Here is a 14,432-nt window from a genome sequence, read left to right as displayed (position 1 = left end):
TTTCAGTGTTGTTTGTGCTTGTTGAAGTATTAAAAATAGCACGAATTTACAGAATACTGAGAATTACTGACTTTTTAAAAATAATGTAATATACTTTGTAACTGGAAAAATTTTTATCTAACTGTTAAGAGTGTTGATACACACTTTGCTGCACAGCAGAAATTAACACAACATTGTGAATCAACTATACTTCAATAAAATTTTTAAAAAAGAGTTGATTCAGACAATGAAAAGAATAGGTAGTGATAAAGCTGACTTTCACATTTTTCCGTGGTCCTCTTCAGTGTTGTTATTTCTTCAATATTTTAAAGAATTACATAAATTAATCATGGTCTCTAACATTTAATCAACATCAGGGTCTTAAATAGATAAAATAGTTGCTTGCTCCATTGTTTATATTTTGAATGGAAATCATATAGAGTATGATTCCTTTAGTATTTGTTGATAATTGCTTTGTGGCCTAACATGTGGTATACTTTCATAAATATTTCAGCCACATTTGAAAAGCATGTATGTTCATCAGTTGCTAGGTGTTTCCTTTTGATTGCTTGTATTTCTCAGTGAAATGTAGGAAGTGGAAATTAAGAATGGGGGTTGCAGTTTTGGTGATTGAGGAGAAAGGTATAAGTTGTCTAGAATGAGAGTAAATGAATTAAGGAAATATAAAATGATAGGTGAGCAGCACTGAAGACCCATTTGAGGTTATCATTTATGAATTGAAAGAGCGATCAATCTGAATTCATGTATGTTTCCATCAGCCATAATTATATATGTAGGTGGAAACTCTGAATAGTCAGAATTAAATTGAACTCTTTTAGAGTTTCCCCATTGTCTTTGGTGTTCTAACGCTTTGCTTTGATCTGTGCATGTATAAGTCTTTTTAAAATTAATCTTTATCTCCTCTCAGAAGATTCTTTTAATATGAGCTGAGGTAAAATGCACAACCTGCCAAGACTGAATCAGGAAGAAATAGAAAATATGAACAGACCAATCACAAGCACTGAAATTGAAACTGTGATTAAAAATCTTCCAACAAACAAAAGCCCAGGACCAGATGGCTTCACAGGCGAATTCTATCAAGCATTTAGAGAAGAGCTAACACCTATCCTTCTCAAACTCTTCCAAAATATAGCAGAGGGAGGAACACTCCCAAACTCATTCTACGAGGCCACCATCACCTTGATACCAAAACCAGACAAGGATGTCACAAAGAAAGAAAACTACAGGCCAATATCACTGATGAACATAGATGCAAAAATCCTCAACAAAATACTAGCAAACAGAATCCAACAGCACATTAAAAGGATCATACACCATGATCAAGTGGGGTTTATTCCAGGAATGCAAGGATTCTTCAATATACGCAAATCAATCAATGTGATACACCATATTAACAAACTGAAGGAGAAAAACCATATGATCATCTCAATAGATGCAGAGAAAGCTTTTGACAAAATTCAACACCCATTTATGATAAAAACCCTGCAGAAAGTAGGCATAGAGGGAACTTTCCTCAACATAATAAAGGCCATATATGACAAACCCACAGCCAGCATCGTCCTCAATGGTGAAAAACTGAAACCATTTCCACTAAGATCAGGAACAAGACAAGGTTGCCCACTCTCACCACTCTTATTCAACATAGTTTTGGAAGTTTTAGCCACAGCAATCAGAGAAGAAAAGGAAATAAAAGGAATCCAAATGGGAAAAGAAGAAGTAAAGCTGTCACTGTTTGCAGATGACATGATACTATACATAGAGAATCCTAAAGATGCTACCAGAAAACTACTAGAGCTAATCAATGAATTTGGTAAAGTTGCAGGATACAAAATTAATGCACAGAAATCTCTGGCATTCCTATATACTAATGATGAAAAATCTGAAAGTGAAATCAAGGAAACACTCCCATTTACCATTGCAACAAAAAGAATAAAATATCTAGGAATAAACCTACCTAAGGAGACAAAAGACCTGTATGCAGAAAATTATAAGACACTGATGAAAGAAATTAAAGATGATACAAATAGATGGAGAGATGTACCATGTTCTTGGATTGGAAGAATCAACATTGTGAAAATGACTCTACTACCCAAAGCAATCTACAGATTCAATGCAATCCCTATCAAACTACCACTGGCATTTTTCACAGAACTAGAACAAAAAATTTCACAATTTGTATGGAAACACAAAAGACCCCGAATAGCCAAAGCAATCTTGAGAACAAAAAACGGAGCTGGAGGAATCAGGCTCCCTGACTTCAGACTATACTACAAAGCTACAGTAATCAAGACAGTATGGTACTGGCACAAAAACAGAAAGATAGATCAATGGAACAGGATAGAAAGCCCAGAGATAAACCCACGGACATATGGTCACCTTATCTTTGATAAAGGAGGCAGGAATGTACAGTGGAGAAAGGACAGTCTCTTCAATAAGTGGTACTGGGAAAACTGGACAGGGACATGTAAAAGTATGAGATTAGATCACTCCCTAACACCATACACAAAAAATAGCTCAAAATGGATTAAAGACCTAAATGTAAGGCCAGACACTGTCAAACTCCTAGAGGAAAACATAGGCAGAACACTCTATGACATAAATCACAGCAAGATCCTTTTTGACCCATCTCCTAGAGAAATGGAAATAAAGACAAAAATAAACACATGGGACCTAATGAAACTTCAAAGCTTTTGCACAGCAAAGGAAACCATAAACAAGACCAAAAGACAACCCTCAGAATGGGAGAAAATATTTGCAAATGAAGCAACTGACAAAGGATTAATCTCCAAAATTTATAAGCAGCTCATGCAGCTCAATAGCAAAAAAACAAACAACCCAATCCAAAAATGGGCAGAAGACCTAAATAGACATTTCTCCACAAAAGATATACAGACAGCCAACAAACACATGAAAGGATGCTCAACATCTTTACTCATTAGGAAATGCAAATCAAAACTACAATGAGATATCATCTCACACCAGTCAGAATGGCCATCATCAAAAAATCTACAAACAATAAATGCTGGAGAGGGTGTGGAAAAAAGGGAACACTCTTGCACTGCTGGTGGGAATGTGAATTGGTACAGCCACTATGGAGAACGGTATGGAGGTTCCTTAAAAAACTACAAATAGAACTACCATATGACCCAGCAATCCCACTACTGGGCATATACCCTGAGAAAACCATAATTCAAAAAGAGACATGTACCAAAATGTTCATAGCAGCTCTATTTACAATAGCCCAGAGATGGAAACAACCTAAGTGTCCATCATCGGATGAATGGATAAAGAAGATGTGGCACATATATACAATGGAATATTACTCAGCCATAAAAAGAAATGAAATTGAGCTATTTGTAATGAGGTGGATGGACGTAGAGTCTGTCATACAGAGTGATGTAAGTCAGAAAGAGAAAGACAAATACTGTATGCTGACACATATATATGGAATTTAAGAAAAAAATGTCATCAAGAACATAGGGGTAAGACAGGAATAAAGACACAGACCTACTAGAGCATGGACTTGAGGATATGGGGAGGGGGAAGGGTAAGCTGTGACAAAGTGAAAGAGCGGCATGGACATATATACACTACCAAACGTAAGGTAGATAGCTAGTGGGAAGCAGCCGCATAGCACAGGGAGATCAGCTTGGTTCTTTGTGACCGCCTGGAGGGGTGGGATAGGGAGGGTGGGATGGAGACGCAAAAGGGAGGGGATATGGGAACATATGTATATGTATAACTGATTAAATTTGTAAAATAAAAAAAAATATGAGCTGAGGTATCTTTTTTTTTTTTTTTTTTTTTTTTTTGCGGTATGCGGGCCTCTCACTGTTGTGGCCTCCCCCGTTGCGGAGCACAGGCTCCGGACGCGCAGGCTCAGCGGCCATGGCTCACGGGCCCAGCCGCCCCGCGGCATATGGGATCCTCCCAGACCGGGGCACGAACCCGCATCCCCTGCATCGGCAGGCGGACTCTCAACCACTTGCGCCACCAGGGAGGCCCGAGCTGAGGTATCTTTAACACCAATTAAGTTTCCTCTTTTATTAAAAATTTTTTTTCTTCACTGTGTTCTTTTTCTTTATCTAGAGCTCTTAGAGTTGTACTTTCTGTGTTGGTCCTCTACATTTCTTAGTTTTTTGCCTCTCTTTCTCCCTATCTCTGATACAGGAAACTGGGAGTTTGTCTTGACTTTGTCTTCCAGATTATTACTTGTTCTCTTTAGTTGTATTCAACCCTTTCATTGAAATGTAATTGTTTAAAAAATGTAACCTGTTTTTATTTTTTGCTCCTTTTTGATGATCATCTAATGATACTTTGTATTTTCAAAATCTTCTGCAATCTCTCTGAGGGTAACAAGTAGAATATTTTTTTTTAAATTCTCTTCCTGTATTATCTCTGTTTCTTTTGGGGTCAGTTCTGCTCTTCATTTTTTTTTAATTTAAAAAATTTATTTATATTATTTTTATTTTTGGCTGTGTTGGGTCTTCGTTGCTGCGTGCGGGCTTTCTCTAGTTGCGGCGAGTGGGGGCTACTCTTTGTTGTGGTGCATGGGCTTCTTATTGCAGTGGCTTCTCTTGTTGCAGGGCACGGGCTCTAGGCAGATGGGCTTCAGTAGTTGTGGCACATGAGCTCAGTAGTTGTGACTCCTGGACTCTAGAGCACAGGCTCAGTAGTTCTGGCACACAGGCTTAGTTGCTCAGTGGCATGTGGGATCTTCCTAGACCAGGGATCGAACCCATGTCCCCTGCATAGGCAGGCGGATTCTTAACCACTGTGCCTCCAGGGAAGCCCTGCTCTTCATTTTGATTTGACTTTTTCATGCTTCCTTCCTCTACCCCAGCTCCCAGTAGATGATGATCTTTGATTATCTTTGGATATTTGTGGGTTTTGTATGTGTGCAAAAAACTTTTTTTATGCTTGTTGATGCTTTCTTCTGTGTACTTTAAATAGAATGTATTTCCTCTGCTCTCTGTCACCTATTCCTATCTATTTTTAATCTTTCAGGAATTCTTCTACATTTCTGATTTGCTGCTGGCACCTTTTCTTCTTTTTCCAAGCTATCATGAATTTATTTGTATAAAGATTTTGTTTAATTCCTTTTCATCCTTTTTAGCTATTGATGTCATCTGTTTTACTTTGACATGTATTATAAGCTACATCATACCTTATCATTAATGCTTCAAACAATTGTCAGTTGTCCTTTAGGAATTTTAAGAAATGAAAGGAAATAGTCTGATTACCCACATATGTATTATTTTGGGGTTCTTCATTCATTTTTGCAAATATGAATTTGTATCTGGTATCATCTCCCTTTAATCCAGAGAATTTCCTTGAGCATTTCTTGTAGTTTGGGTTTGTTGGTGGTGTGTTCATGCAGCATTCATTTATCCAAAAATAATGTTTGTTTTGCCATAAATTTTGAAGGTTATTTTTTGTGGGTCATAGAATTTTAGGCTAACAGCTTTCTTTCCTCCTTACCAGCCCTTTGCCTTCTGACCTCCAGTCTTTCTGAAGAGATGTCTGTTGTATTTCTTATCTTGGTGACTGTATGTTTGTGGCTGCTTTAAGATTTACTCTTTGTCTTTGATTTTTAGAAGTTTGATTATGATGTAACTAGGTATGGATTTATACTGATTGGGGTTAGGTAACTTTTTTGGATTAGTGGACTGTTGTTTTTTAAAGAACTTAGAAAAGAACTGGCTAATATTTTTCAAATATTTCTTCTGTCTGTATATATTTTCTCTACATCACATTTTTCTTTTGATAAGTAAGTTTCAACTGATGGTTGTCTGTTGTGGGTGATATATTGTATAAGCTCTGGATGGTGTAGATTTTAATTTTTCTCTGAAGTATTGAGTTTTGTTCTAGTAGGCAGTTCAGTTAAATCTACTGGCAGATTAGCTTGATCCTATGGAAACTTGGTTGTAGGCTCTGTTAGGACAGGTCTGTTTCAGTTTTGCCTTTAATTCTGATGTGGTTATTATTCCTCAAGTATGGCTTTTCTGGAAGTTTAAACAGAAAGCCTGAGGTATTTACCTTTTAACTCTAAATTCTGCCTCTCCAAGGACCAAGCAGCTGTTGAAATCTCTTCACGACTCTTTCAGGTTTCCAGTTACTGCCTCTCCCTGGGCTTCTTGGATTTTCATCTCATACACAGAGGGGAGTTCAGGAGTCAGCCCCCCATGTCTCCCTTTTTCCCCCCCTGGGATTTCTGCTTTCAACTTCTACCTCTTTTAGCAGCTCCAGAGTTCATTGCCTGATACGTATACCCAATAAGACTACAGCTTTGTACAAGAGCTCTATCCTCTTCTCCAGTGCCTACATATGCATTACACAGACTGTATAGTCCTCTCAGGATAAAGATTGATAAATGTGGACCTCATTCAGTGTGATTTCATTCTTTCAAGGATCAGATCCCATCCAGTTTCTCTCTGCTTTTGTTTGCTTGCCAGAGCCTTCAAACAGTGTTTTTAAAGATAGTTTTCCAGAGCTTGTAATTCTTCTCAGCAGGAGCATTAGCCCAGGATAAATTACTCTGTTATTACAGGAAGTCTGTATTTTTTAAATGATTTAAAATTATCATTATTATTATTTACCATTTCACTGGTGTTTGGAGCTGAAGGGGAATGCTCATGATTGTTTCAAATTTCTCTTTAAGGGAATCAATACAGTCTTGGTCTTGAGACCTTATCCTTGAGTTTTCCACACACCAAACTCCTGTAATTGTACTGTATGAAATTAATTCATGATTATGAGCATGGTATTCATTCATTAAATATTTAGTAAGATCTATGCTTCAAGACTTTTTTAGCTACTGAGAACAGATTGTTGAATAAGGCAGATGAGACCTTTTTAAATCTTACAAGCTATTGAAGCCTATAATTCAGTGGTGAAAGGAGCACGTAAGAAGAGCTACATGGTGAATTGAAGAGGTAGGCAGCAGACAAGTAATGTAGGACTCATAGAGTTTTATTCTAAGTGTAATGGAAAGCCATGAGTGCATTTACAGGACCCCCTCCCAACTCCTGCCTGTAGCTTCAGACACAGGTCTAGTGCAGTGCAGGCAAAAATGCCTGTTCCCCTTTCTCCTTGGAAGGGGCTTAATACATACTTTTCCAGATGTTGCCTGAGGGTGTGGCTTCTAATCAGCCTGCATCTAGGGCCTGAATGCAGTATTCCTCTTTGGGACATGATGAGTCTTAGCACACCCTCAAGTACTGGGAACCACTAGGAACAAAGAAGGTGACTTGGACAGTCACAAAGGTTTGAGAGACATTGAGGAGCTTGGGCTGGGCTGATTGATGAGGTTCATCCCCTACACTAGATCTATCTGTCAAGACTGGGCGAGGTGGCTGTTTTATCCAGTGCACAGAAACCAACACAGAGAGTCAAGGAAAATGAAAAAACAGAGGAATATGTTCCAAACAAAAGAACAAGATAAGTCTCCAGAAACAGATCTTAATGAAACAGAGGTAAGTGATTTACCTGATAGAGAGTTCAAAATAAGTCATAAAGATGCTCACTGAGGTTGGGAGAGCAGTGCATGAATGAAGTGAAAATTTCAACAAAGAGATCAAAAATATTAAAAAGTACCAACAGAAATCACAGAGCTGAAGAATGCAATGACTGAACTGAAAAATTCAACAGAGGGATTCAACATCAGACTAGATCACGCAGAAGAAAGGATTAGTGAACTAGAAGACAGGACAGTGGAATTCATCCAATCAGAGGAGCAATTAAAAAAAAAAGTGAATGTAGCTTGCGGGCCTTATCAAGAAGACTACTATATGCATTATAGGGTTCCCAGAAGGAGAAGAGAGAGAGAGAAAGGGGCAGAAAGCTTATTTGAAGAAATAATGGCTGAAAACTTTTCTAACTTGAGGAAAGAAACAGACATCCAGATCTAGGAAGCCTGAGAATATCAAATATGATTAATTTAAAGAAGCTCACACTGAGGCACATTATAATTAAATTGTTAAAAGTTAAACACAGGCAGAGAATCTTAAAAGCAGCAAGAGAAAGAAGTTACCTAAAAGGGAATCTGTATAAGGTTATCAGCAGATTTTTTTTTTTTTTTTTTTTTTTTTTTTTTTTTTGCGGTATGCGGGCCTCTCACTGTTGTGGCCTCTCCCGTTGCGGAGCACAGGCTCCGGACGCACAGGCTCAGCGGCCATGGCTCACGGGCCCAGCCGCTCCGCGGCACATGGGATCCTCCCAGACCGGGGCACGAACCCGTATCCCCTGCATCGGCAGGCGGACTCTCAACCACTTGCGCCACCAGGGAGGCCCTCAGCAGATTTTTTAGCAGAAACTTTGCAGGCCAGAAGAGAGTGGGCTGATACATACCAAGTGCTGAAAGAAAAAATAAAGCCAACCAAGAATACTCTACCCAGGAAAGCTGTCCTTCAGAACTGAAGGAGAGATAGAGTTTTTCATACAAACAAAAACTAAAGGAATTCATTACCACTAGACCAGCCTTACAAGAAATATTAAAAGGAGTTATTTGAGCTGAAACCTAAGGATGCTAGTTAGTCACAGTAAAACACTGGTTAAAACTCGCTGGTTAAGATAAATACATAGTTAAATTAAGAATACTGTAGTGTTGCAAAGTTGGTGGGTACACTTATAACTCTAGTATGAAGATTGAAAGAAAAGTATTAAAATAACTAATATGTTAATGGATACACAATGTAAAAAGATGTAAATTGTGACATTAAAAACATAAAATGTGAGAGGGGGAAAGTAAAAATGTAGAGCCTTTGTGTGCATTAGAAATTAAACTGTTATCAGCTTAAAAGAGACTGTTATAAAAATAAGATATTTAATTTAAGCCTCATGGTAACCACACAAAAAAACCTATAGAATATAAACAAAAGATAAAGAGAAAGGGATCAAAGCACTCCACTACAGAAAATCATTAAATGTCAAAGTAAAAGAGCATGAAAGGAACAAAGGAATTAGAAAATGACCAGAAAACAATTAACAAAAGGGCAGTAGTACATTCATACCTTTCAATAAATACTTTAAATGTAAATGGACTAAATTCTATAGTCAAAAGATATAGAGTGGCTGCAGCAAGAGAGTGGCAGCCGAGGAGCAGAGCACTTCACCGTTGAACTGACGGAGGAGAACTTCAGCAGCTCCAAGCTGAGCATGACAGGCTAAGGAACTGTTCCTATTGAGGAAGACCTTGGAGGAAATGGAGCTGAGAATCAAAATGCAGAAACAGACCCTCAGTGCCCGAGATGAGTCTATTAAAAAGCTTCTTGAGATGTTGCAAAGTAAAGATTTGCTGTCCAAAAGTCTTGACGATGACAGTGAATGGACATGTAGGATGGCAGAGGCTGAGTCTCAAGTCAGCCACTTGGAAGTGATTTTAGACCAGAAAGAGAAGGAAAACATACATCTTAGAGAGATGAAGAAGCCAAAGATCAGAGAGAGGAAGTAAGCTGCTCAAGGTCATGAAGTAGGAACTGGTAGTAGAGCTGATTGACTCTAGGGTGCAAGAGCCTACAGTATGCACGGGTGTGCCCAGTGTTTTCTGATTCCCCCTTTGCACTGACATTCCTTTAACTCAGTTGTTTTTGCCCCTGGAGCTTATGAGAACAATCCAAGAAGCTTAAAAATGCATGCAAGTTCCACGCCCAGATCTGATTAATTCAATTAGAATCACTAGAAAGGAGGCCCAGGTGATTCTACTGTGCAGAGAAGGTTGGCCGAGAATTCCTCTCCTCTCTGCCCTTTATTCCTGGTCAGTTTTGTTTTGTTTTATTAAAATACATTTATTTATTTATTTTAAAAAAAGGAAACTCATTTCAGCTTTAAAGACACACCTAGACTGAAAATTAAGGGATGGGGAAAATATTACATCAAATGGTAGCCAAAAGAAAGCACAGATAAGTATACTTATATCAGACAAAATAGACTCTAAACCAAAGACTGTACCAAGAGATAAAGAAGGTCATTGTGTAATGATGAAGGGGGTCAGTTCATCAAGAGGAACTAGTAACTACTTATGTACCCTAAAGAGGAACACCTAAACATATGAAGCAAACATTAACTGATCTGAAGGGAAAAGTATATAGCAATACAAAACTAGTAGGGGACTTTGATACCCTGCTTTGAACAATTGATAGGTAGACAGAAAGTCAATAAGGAAATACGGGAACTAAATTACAGTTAGGTCAAGTTAGATCATATGGTCATCTCAATAGAGGCAGAAAAAGCATTTGACAGAATTCAACATCCATTTATGATAAAAACTCTCAACAATTTGGATATAGAAGAAATGTTCCTTAATTATAATAAGTCATGTATCACAGGCTCACATCTAACATCATACTCAGTGATGAAAAGCTGAAAGCTTTCCCTCAAGATCTGGAACAAGACAAGGTTACCTGTTTTCACCACTTTTATTCAAAATAGAACTGGAAGTTCTAGCCAGAACAGTTATGCAAGAAAAGAGAAATAAAAGATACCAGTATCAGAAAGGAAGAAGTAAAAATGTCTCTATTTGCAAGTGACATGTTATTATATGTAGAAAACCCAAAAGACTCCACCAAGAAACTGTTAGAACTAATAAATTCATTATAAGTTGTAGGATATAAAGTCAGTATACAAAAATCATTTGTGTTTGTATACACTAAAAATGAACTACCAGAGAGATTAAGAAAAATAATCTGTATTACAATAGCATCAAAAATAATAAAATATTTGGGAATAAATTTAAGCAAGGAGTTAAATAACTGTACACTGAAAACTATATGACATTGATGCAAGATGTCGAAGAAGACACATATAAACAGAAAGATATGCGGTGCTCATAGACAGGAGGAATTAATACTGTTCAAATGTCCATACTACCCAAAGTGATCTGCAGATTCAATGCAGTCCCTATCAAAATTCCAATTGCATTTTTCACAGATGAAGAACAAACCTAAAATGTGTATGGAACCACAGAAGATTCCAAATAGCCAAAACTGTCTTAAGAAAGAACAAAGTTGGAGTCATCATAATTCCTAATATTAAACTATGTACAAAGCTGTAGTAATCAAAACAGCATGGTATTAAAAACAAACGAGCAAGCAAACAGTATGGTATTGACATTAGAAACAGATGCATAGATCAGTGGAATGGAATAGGAGAGCCCTGAACTAAACCCATGCATATATGGTCAATTAATTTTTGACAAAGAAGTAAAGTCTATACATGCAGAAAAGATGGTCTTTTCAATATATGGTGTTGGAAAAACTGGGTAGTCACATGTGAAAGGGTAAAACGAACCCTTATCTTACACCATGCAGAAAAATTAACTCAAAATGGATTAAGGAGTTGTACTTAAGACCTAAAACATAAGGGTTATGCTCTGTTGCATTCGTCTTGGCAATGATTTTTTTTTTTTTGGATTTGACACAAAAGCAAAGCAAACAAAAGTAAAAAATAAACAAGTGGGACTACATCAAACTAAAAAGCTTCTGCTTAGCAAAGGAAACCATCAACAGAATGAAAAGCCAACCTGGAGAAAATATTTGTCAACTACCCATCTGTTAAGAGGCTAATATCTGAAATACATACGGAACTCATATAACTCAATAACAACAAACCCCCAAATAACCCAATTAAAAAATGGTCAAAGGATCTGAATTTTTTCCAAAGACATACAAAAATGGCCAACAGGTACATGAGAAGGTACTCAGCATCATTAATCATCAGGGAAATGCAAATCAAGACCATAGTGAGATATCACCTCACACCTATTAGTATGTCTATCATTCAAAGGACAAAAGATAAAAAATACTGGAGAGGATGTGGGGAAAAGGATCCCTTGTAAGTTTTTGGTGGGAATGTAAACTGGAACAGCCACTATGGAGACAGTATGGCATTCCTCAAGAAATTAAAAATAAAGCTACTATATGATCCAGCAATCCCACTTCTGGGTATATGTCCAATGGAAATTTAAACATTATTCTGAAGAGATATCTGTACTTCCACATTCATTGCAGCATCATTTGCAACAGCCAAGGTATGGAAACAACCTAAGTATCTGTCAACAGACGAATGGATCAAGAAAACATGGTGTATATATATGTGCGCGTGTGCACACGCTCGCACACACACACACAGAGGAATATTATTCAGCTTTTAAAAAGGAATAGTTGTCATTTGTGACAATGTGGATGAGCCTGGAGGACATTATGCTAAGTGAAATAAGCCAGCCAGAACCACAAATACTGCATGTTATCACTTATATGTGGAATCTTAAAAAGTTTAGGAAACAGACAGTAGAAAAGTGGTTGCCAGGGTTGGGGGAAATAGAAATGGGTAAAAGGGTAGATTTTCTCTTATAAGATAAATAAGTTCTGAGGATCTGTGTATAATGTGACTGTGGTTGATAGCACTGTGTTGTAGAATCGAAATTTTCTAAAGAGTAGAATTTAAATGTTCCCTCACCCACCAAAACGGTAAATTCATGAGGTTGATGGAGGTGTTAATTGACTTAATGGGGGGAGCCTTTCACAATGTATACATATATTAAATCATCATGTTTTATACTTTAAATATTTTATTTGTTAATTATACCTTAGTACAGCTGAAAAAAATTTATTTCAAAGACTACAACAGAAAAACCCTTAATGCCTCACTGAGAGATGTACTAAAAAATATATTTCAGGGCTTCCCTGGTGGCGCAGTGGTTGAGAGTCCGCCTGCCGATGCAGGGGACACGGGTTCGTGCCCCGATCCCGGAGGATCCCACATGCCGCGGAGCGGCTGGGCCCGCGAGCCATGGCCGCGGAGCCTGTGTGTCCGGAGCCTGTGCTCCGCAACGGGGGAGGCCACAGCAGTGAGAGGCCCGTGTACAGCAAAAAAAAAAAAAATATATATATATTTCAGTAAGAAAAAGTGAGTCCAAAAGGAAGGCATAGGATCCAAAATAATGGTGAGCACAAACTGGTGAAGTTCTAGCATATTTGCTCTTTAATGGCTAAGAATTCATCTGATGGTTTTCTATAGCTGAGTAACAGAGATAGTGTAATAGAGTAGGAGAAATGTTTTTAAAATTTTCTATTTTTGAACAAATTAAAAGTGTTTAAATTTGCCTATCCAAATGCAGAGGAACTTCAAAAATCTTGGAGTTTTGCTCACAATTGCCAGTTTTTTGTTTCGTTTTTACACACTGATAGTTTTATATTATTTGAATAAGTATTAACTCTAGTATTTTCTCTAATAGAATAAGGTCCTTGTAGTTGAATGTAGAACTATGTTTCATATTGCAATTCACTTAATAATCACTTCATTTATTTAATATCTGTATTTAGAACGGTGCCTGGCATATAGTAAATGCTGTGCAAGTGTGTTTGCTATTATTCCCGTCCTCTTCCTTCACGTAGCTCATGATTTAAATGATTACATCTGTGGGGAAGGTTGTCAAATTTTCAGGTCTTCCAAATATCAGTCTCATGTTTTAGCTGCCAGCTAGATTTTGGTCTAATTGCCCTGCTTTCATTCCTGAATAAAAGTCTTTAAAAACAGTAGTCTTTATTCTCCTCACCTTCCAAAGTCAAGGGACAAAGTCCTTCTAATAATGGTATTACAGATCTCCCAAGTTTGAAATCCTCATACTATCTTTTACTTCTGGCTTCTATATTCAGTTAGTCCTCATGGTGCATCAAGTCTTCCTCTTTTGTTACCTATAACCATCCAACTGTTGCTGTTTCAGTTCAGAATCTTAGTACTGCCTAGGTTATTGTAATAGCTTTCTAACTATATCAGCTCACCTTTCTAATCATTATTGACTGTGGGATAAAGTTTAAATTCTTTCGTCTGACATTTGGACCTTCTTTTATTTCGTACTGTATCAGTTAGGATTGCACTTACTTATACGTAATAAGGTGTCTGATGGTTGGTAGGGGATTCCTGACGTTGATTCAGCTGCTTAAGGTTGCCAGGTCATTTATTCTCTTGGCCTTTCCTTCATGGTTACATGGTGTTAAGATGACTGCCCTACCTATATTCATGCTTAGATTCAGACAGAAGGTGAAGGGGAAAAAGTAAAAGGAGACATGCCAGCTACGTCAGCCTTTTTTTAAGGAGTGCTCCTGAAAGTACCACCCAGCAACTTTCACGTAAATCTCATTTGCTTAAACTGGTTCACATGGCTATCCATCTGTGGGAAGTAGAGGTTTTTTTGGGGGGTACATTGGTATACCCCCCCATTTGGGCCTTTGTATCAAGGAAGAAGGGGGAAATGCATACTGGGTATGTAGCTGCAGTTTTGTTACAAGTATCCGGGTCTTAGTTGTGGCGTGCAGGCTTCTCTCTAGTTGTGGTGCACGGGCTCCAAGGTGCATGGGCTCTGTAGTTTGCAGCACACGGCCTCTCGTGTTGAGGCGTGGGAGCTCGGTAGTTGTGGCTCGTGGGCTTAGTTGCCC

At 37.9% G+C, this 14,432-nt stretch overlaps 1 protein-coding gene across 8 annotated transcripts in view; it reads left to right on the top strand.

Moving 5' to 3' along the window:
• JAK2 (Janus kinase 2) overlaps positions 1-14,432 on the top strand; it is a 263,827-nt gene that overhangs the window by 148,740 nt on the left and 100,655 nt on the right. Inside the window, exon 1 of one of the 8 annotated variants that reach the window (XM_060102220.1) lies at positions 3,995-4,013. The exons of the other annotated variants lie outside the window; for them this stretch is intronic. The gene's annotated coding sequence lies outside the window, so the exon portion shown is untranslated. Of the gene's footprint in view, positions 1-3,994; positions 4,014-14,432 lie in introns of those variants that run through there. 8 annotated transcript variants of the gene reach the window in all.

Source organism: Mesoplodon densirostris, chromosome 6 (genome assembly GCF_025265405.1).
Source record: "Mesoplodon densirostris isolate mMesDen1 chromosome 6, mMesDen1 primary haplotype, whole genome shotgun sequence".
Classification (NCBI taxonomy): domain Eukaryota; kingdom Metazoa; phylum Chordata; class Mammalia; order Artiodactyla; family Ziphiidae; genus Mesoplodon; species Mesoplodon densirostris.
Note: the sequence above shows the minus strand (reverse complement) of the source record. Positions and strands in the feature narration are given on the sequence as shown.